This window comes from Epinephelus moara, chromosome 21, assembly GCF_006386435.1.
Source record: "Epinephelus moara isolate mb chromosome 21, YSFRI_EMoa_1.0, whole genome shotgun sequence".
Taxonomy (NCBI): domain Eukaryota; kingdom Metazoa; phylum Chordata; class Actinopteri; order Perciformes; family Serranidae; genus Epinephelus; species Epinephelus moara.
In genome coordinates this window covers 9321287-9327286 of record NC_065526.1, presented here as the reverse complement: position 1 = coordinate 9327286, position 6000 = coordinate 9321287, and the positions used below count along the sequence as shown (strand labels likewise).

The 6000-nt window shown below is 40.0% G+C and overlaps 1 protein-coding gene and 1 long non-coding RNA gene across 2 annotated transcripts in view; one reads left to right on the top strand and one right to left on the bottom strand.

The window, feature by feature from the left end:
* mrps14 (mitochondrial ribosomal protein S14) overlaps nucleotides 1-6000 on the bottom strand; it is a 252315-nt gene that overhangs the window by 112236 nt on the left and 134079 nt on the right. The gene's annotated exons all lie outside the window — the stretch shown is intronic.
* LOC126383264 (uncharacterized) overlaps nucleotides 1-6000 on the top strand; it is an 80101-nt gene that overhangs the window by 35555 nt on the left and 38546 nt on the right. The window contains exon 2 of the long non-coding RNA XR_007569126.1: nucleotides 3922-4124. This is a non-coding gene — a long non-coding RNA (uncharacterized LOC126383264). The remainder of the gene's footprint in view (nucleotides 1-3921; nucleotides 4125-6000) is intronic.

The following is a 6000-nucleotide window of genomic DNA, read 5'->3' as shown; positions in this document are numbered from 1 at the left end:
TAAGGTTAAATGTTATATTGTTAACTGGCAATAACAGTGTTGCGGAGTAACACAAAGTATTTTGATAAATTATTTCCTACAGGGAATAATTAAGTAAGGTAATGCATTACTTTATAAAAAAAAAAAAAAAGGTAACAAGTAAAGTGTAATAACTTTTTGAGGTAATGACCCCAACATTGATAACAACATACAGTGTGTCAGAAGAGGACATGAACAGTGTTAAACTCTTTAAAACCTGGAGCGACATCACTTTTCTTGTGCTGCTTTCAGACGACTTTCGCAAGTATTTAACATAATGAATAAAACCACAGCTTGAACAAAAGAAGCTTGGCTGAGCGTCTAAAATCAGCTGCATATAACAGTATGTTAACGGTAAAGCCAGTTTCTCTCTCCATCCTTTGCTCTTGGTTCATTCTCAGTTAATTCATCCCCTGGAGCCCAGCTGTCAGTCTGACTGATTTTCTAGTCATAACCTCACTGTCTGAACAATGTCAGCTCACATCTACATTTACAGGCTGGCCCGTTCAGGAGGTAGAGGCATGAGTGTGATGCATTTAGTGGTGGCTTTATCGGTTGTGCTTGTGGATGGATAAAGCCTGAGCAGCTGCAGAAAGTAAAGACTTATTTAGAGACTTATTTATCTAAAATACGTGTAAGCGCAGGACACGGTTGGTCGATCAGCATTAGTCGATAAAAACGAAGAAGAACAGTCTCATTAGGCAGTTTCAAAGCTTCAGAGCCTCCATTCATGCATTCATTCATTAATTACAAGTGTTGAAGATTGCTGAAAACATAAATGAATGGTTAGATAGATCATTCCAGTTATAGGCGTTTCTCTTTTATCACTTTTGATCCTCTAATTATAACAAACAAACAAACAGCTCAAGTTGTAGCATGTGGTGCTCAGGCAGCACATCAAGTCTTACCTCACACTCGACTCCACTGAGGTTGTGCATAGCCAGATCTTCATGCCTCTGTGATCTATGAGGCCCTGTGCAGGCTCCCCCGCTCCAACTCATGGAGCCCTGAGCATCAATAAACGGCCGATGAAAATCAAGCTGCTAAGCGGCCGGTTCCCCAATTAAGCCTTGGTGTTTACAGCCCTATCACAGAGAGACTCTAACTGGGAGATCTGGGTTGCACCTCCCTCTTATTCAGATGCCTGCCAGGGCCTGTTAAGTTTCTGGGTTCACTGAGATGTAAAGAGACTCTCGAAGCGCATGGGAGGCTGGGGATGGCTCACAACGCCGCTTTTCATCAGCCTCACCCCGTCACCAGCTCTGTGCTCAATCCTGTAGAGGCATTAGCGGACGGATGGGGTGAGGAGAGGAGGAGAGGAAGCAGGCAGACATGTATGCTGTTCATCTGTGTTCAGCTGCACAAGAATCAGATTTTCTGACATTTGTGCAACACTTCTGATCTTTTCATTACTGTGTAAGCAGAGGGGGAACATGAATAATGAAATTACATTTCTGTGTCTCGTGCTGGATGTTCTGTTTAGTCGTCAGACTCGTCTAGACAGCTAGATTGAGCCTTAGAGAAGAAATAGTTTAATTCTTTTCATGAGTTTTTAGTTTTTGATGTACCGTGGTCACAATGAAAAAACTTCGTTTTTTTGTACCTAATTTGCTCGTAGAAAAACGCTACAATTAGGGAATACTCTATGTGTAGGTTTTGCAGCTTGGCAGACTCATTAAAAGTCTTCACAAAAGTTCAGAGAAGAGCCCTCGAGCACTTCTGGAGAAGCGATTCGGGCGATTTTGCAGAGAAACCACCATGGACTTCACTAGAATACACCAAAAGCATGAAACAGAGGAAGAAAACACCGGGATTTAGCAGAGTTAGAAAGCTGACTTACTGGAGTCATCAAATCATTTTATGTTTACGACAGTGATGGGATGGACTGCCTCGTCTAGTAGCTTCAGTAAGTCTGAGCTCCAGATCCTCTGGAGTCCAGAAAGAGGCTGGGACTCTTTACTCCAACAATCATGACTGTACCAGGCTCAATCACATTGTTCTTAAATATGTTTGCATAATTAAACTTCAAATTTATAATTTACATGCTTTCTTACCAAAGAATTGTTGTAAATCTCACTATACAATATTTAAAAGACTACATTGCTGCTGCTAATGTCCAAGAGCTGTATGGCAATGGTCAGATCTGAATAGGCTGCAGAGTCAACGTCTGAAAGACCCATTTTTACTTGAATTTGCACACTGTTTAAACCTCAGTTTTACCTCAGCCTTATTCTTAACCAAACTATATTTCTCTCCAGCATACTCCAAGATTGTTTACATGATAAACCATATAAAATACAGTCTCCTCTCTCTTAAGTAGATATAGCAAAGAGATGCATTAATCTTCTTTCAAACAGAGTACCGTGTAAATTGTTAAAGGCCTCAAATAGATAAATCTTCAGCTCTAAATAATATCAGAGGTGAATATCTCAAGTTAACTGGACAAAAATACAGAGCTTTAGTTTCAGCTCTTCCTTTAATTAGTCAGTTAGTGTCAGCTGTTGTAATTGGCAGAAGGTGAGGAAGACAAACTCAGAGGGCGTAGTGGCACACAGAGTAAATACCAGCAGCAACAGGTCATCGTGCCAACATGAAGTTTCTCCTTCATCATTTCAGTTAATGACAGTAGGCTGAATGTTAGCGCTTGTGTGTGTGTTTGTCTGTGAATTGTGTCAGCTTTTTATGCCTCAGTGCTGCTGATATTGTTTTTGGGTTGTCTGTCTGTCTGTCCCATTCTCGTGACGCTGTTTCTCAAGAGCGCCTTGAGGGAACTTCTTTAAATTTGGCACGAATGTCCACTTGGACTCAAAAACGATTGATTAGATTTTGGTGGTCGAAGGTCAAGGTCACTGTGAAGTTGCATCAGTCTCATCAGTATCTCCAGAACAGCTTGAAGGGACTTCTTCAGTTTAGGCACAAACATTCAGCTGGATTCAACAATGAACTGATGGGATTTTGGTGGTCTTAGGTCAAAGGTCAAGGTCACTGCAATATTGCATCTGTCTCATTCTAGTCAGTGCTGTATCTCACGAACAGTTTGAGGGCAATTATTTTCAAATTTGGCACAAACTTTCATCTGGACTCAATAATGATTGAATGATTAGATTTCGATGGTCAAAGGTCAAGGTCACTGTGACCTTGTGTCCCTCTCATTATCATGAACGCAATATCTCAAGAAGACCTTGAGGGAGTTTCCTTAAATTTGGCACAAACATTCACTGGGACTCAAGCATGAACTGAATAGAAGTTGGTGGTTGAAGATCAAAAGTCAAGGTCACTGACCTCAAAACATAACTCAGAAATTCTTGTGCCAATTATGACAACATTTCACACAAATGTCTAATAGGATATAATGATAAAGTGATGACAAATTATGTCCAAAAGGTCAAAGGTCACCTTTACTGTGACATCATAATGTTCTGTATTAAACACTTTTCTGGCCATTACTCAGCGTCATATCTTAGAAACACATGGTGAGACATTTGCTCAGATACTGAATTGGTGACACCTTGGAACTGTGGTGATTGTGTATATCTTCTGTGCTGCTGGACAGAAGGTGTGTGTAAAGCATCTATGTGTTCACAGACATGAATATAGATTGTAAATGCAACTTGACTTGATTTGCAGAGGCATGCAACTGTGAGGTGTTGGTTCTTGTTAGTTTATTTTTTTATCATTTTGTATTTGGTTTTGATCTTGCTCAACTTGAGACTTAAGTTTTTTATGAGTAAGCTGTGAACACATGCCTTGTTTGTTTGTACTTTTCATGCTCTTAATTTAAAAAGAAGCAAAAAGAGAGGATGCCATGCAACACTAAGCTAGCAGGAGTAATGAAGCTAACTGCTAATTAAATACTTTTGTAGCTTGGCTAACAGGAGTTTCTTTTACTTTTCTGACCACTAGATGAGATGAACCTCAAGCGAGTGTGAGCTCGAACCCAATGCTGGATCCAAGGTCAGATAGACCCCACGGTGACTGGAAAAGCCTTGTGGGTCCTCTGATGAAGACTGTTGGGCTGTTATGATGTCACAAGTTCATTACTGGTGACTGGAAAAGCTCCTTGGTGCTTCGGACAAAGATTCTAGCTGCTGCATCTCTCCAGAACTGTAAGTACAACTTACAAAACTCTCTGTGGCACTAAATCACTATCAGGCAGTTGTTTGTTTTGAAGCATTTGGTACTGTGAAAAATGGTAAAAAACTAGCCAGACTCTTGGTATTGCTTTTTTATGAGCTAATTCAATTTGAAAAAGTTAGTCAGAAGCAGCCTTACTGCTTTTATTTGTTTTCATTTTACTCACCAAAGCTCACATACAGATCTCTTTTAATCAGAGTTTATAGCTTAACACTGAGGCAGACTGACAAAATTGTCCTGTAATCAAAACCCGCGTATAAATGCCGCAGCATGTAGCTTTTAAAATTACACGCATCGATTTTTTTGTCCTAACTTTGCGGCACTTCTTGACCGAATCCAATCAAAAATGATCCAATATCAACTACTACAACATTTTCTTTTTTTATGGCAGTTCAAATATGAGGAAATCATCAGTTCGTCATAATATAATTAGAGCTGACCTCTCTTCAAGTTTCTCAAAATCTGTACAGTTAATAATTTAAAATTAACAGTCAATCAGTTAATCATCCTGAACCGCATCACATTGAAAATTTCAGTTAATCTCTGAAGGAATACATTTATTCACCTAATTCACGAGTGATTAAAAATAAGGACATTTCTAGGGTGCCCATTAGCTTACGCACTAGAGCAGGCGCTCCGTGTACAAAGACTCCCCCCCCCTTCCCCCTTTCACACTAAAACAACTGTCCTATCGATTTAAAAGTAAAAAAGCCCTAAAAATATCTTTAAAAAAAAAAAAAAAAAGAGGACATTTTCAATGCATTTAAACATTTGATCTAGTCTGAGTGGGCGGAAGTTCGCTGCATAGATTAGCCTCCCACTGGGCGGAACGAGCCACCCGCTGAAGTCCCGCCCTACCACCTCCAGTTGTATAGCAGTTTTCAAGCGCACCGTTGCTGTGGCACCGCCAAGAACGATTGTGATTGGTTGAAAGAAATAAAAAAAGCCGGGGCGTTTTTTTTCTCCAATCTTAAGTGAGAGTCGCCGCAGCCAGACCTTTCTTTTCTTGAGAAAGNCACCGCCAAGAACGATTGTGATTGGTTGAAAGAAATAAAAAAAGCCGGGGCGTTTTTTTCTCCAATCTTAAGTGAGAGTCGCCGCAGCCAGACCTTTCTTTTCTTGAGAAAGGTCTGGTGAGCGAGACTACATTTGAGCTGACTCTCTCTGTACAGTAATGTGCAGTGATACTGTTTTAAAATGTATATGGTCATAGGAACATTTTGAGAAGAAATCCATTGCACCTCTCAGCAAATGGAAACTTTTTTTTTCATGTCAGGACTGACTAGATATGTATAATAAATAATTGCTGTAATGCGAGTCTTTCTATATCTTAGATGGGCTTGGAAATCCAAGTGGTGGCTGGTTGCTGTGGTGCTGTTCTGTCTTTTTTGTCAGTGCGCTGTCACTGTCCTCTTTTTGAGCTCATCAGTTATAAACTTGTTTTATTTACTGCGTGAGAAAATGGACATGTGGCATGAGAGTGTGTGAATAGTGCTAGTTGTGTGAGTCTCGTGGTCATTGCATGAGAGCTGAGGTGTAAGAGTTTAGATTTTAGTTGAGAAATTTGTTTAGGCTTGAAGTGACCCATGTGAGTTTGGGTTTAATTTTGAGTCTTTGTGAATTTTTTTAGTTGACTCATGTTGCTAATTGGTGAATAGCTATAAGGCAGAGCTGTAAGTGAATAATCCAGAATTGTAGTCAATAGGGATGTCTCGATCCAGCTTTTTCACTTCCGATCCGATACCGATATTACAGCCTTGAGTTTTGGCCGATACCGATACTGATCTGATCCAAGTAGGTAGTCATGTCATGTCATGTTAGAAAAGGTTTGATCAAGCGATATTACTC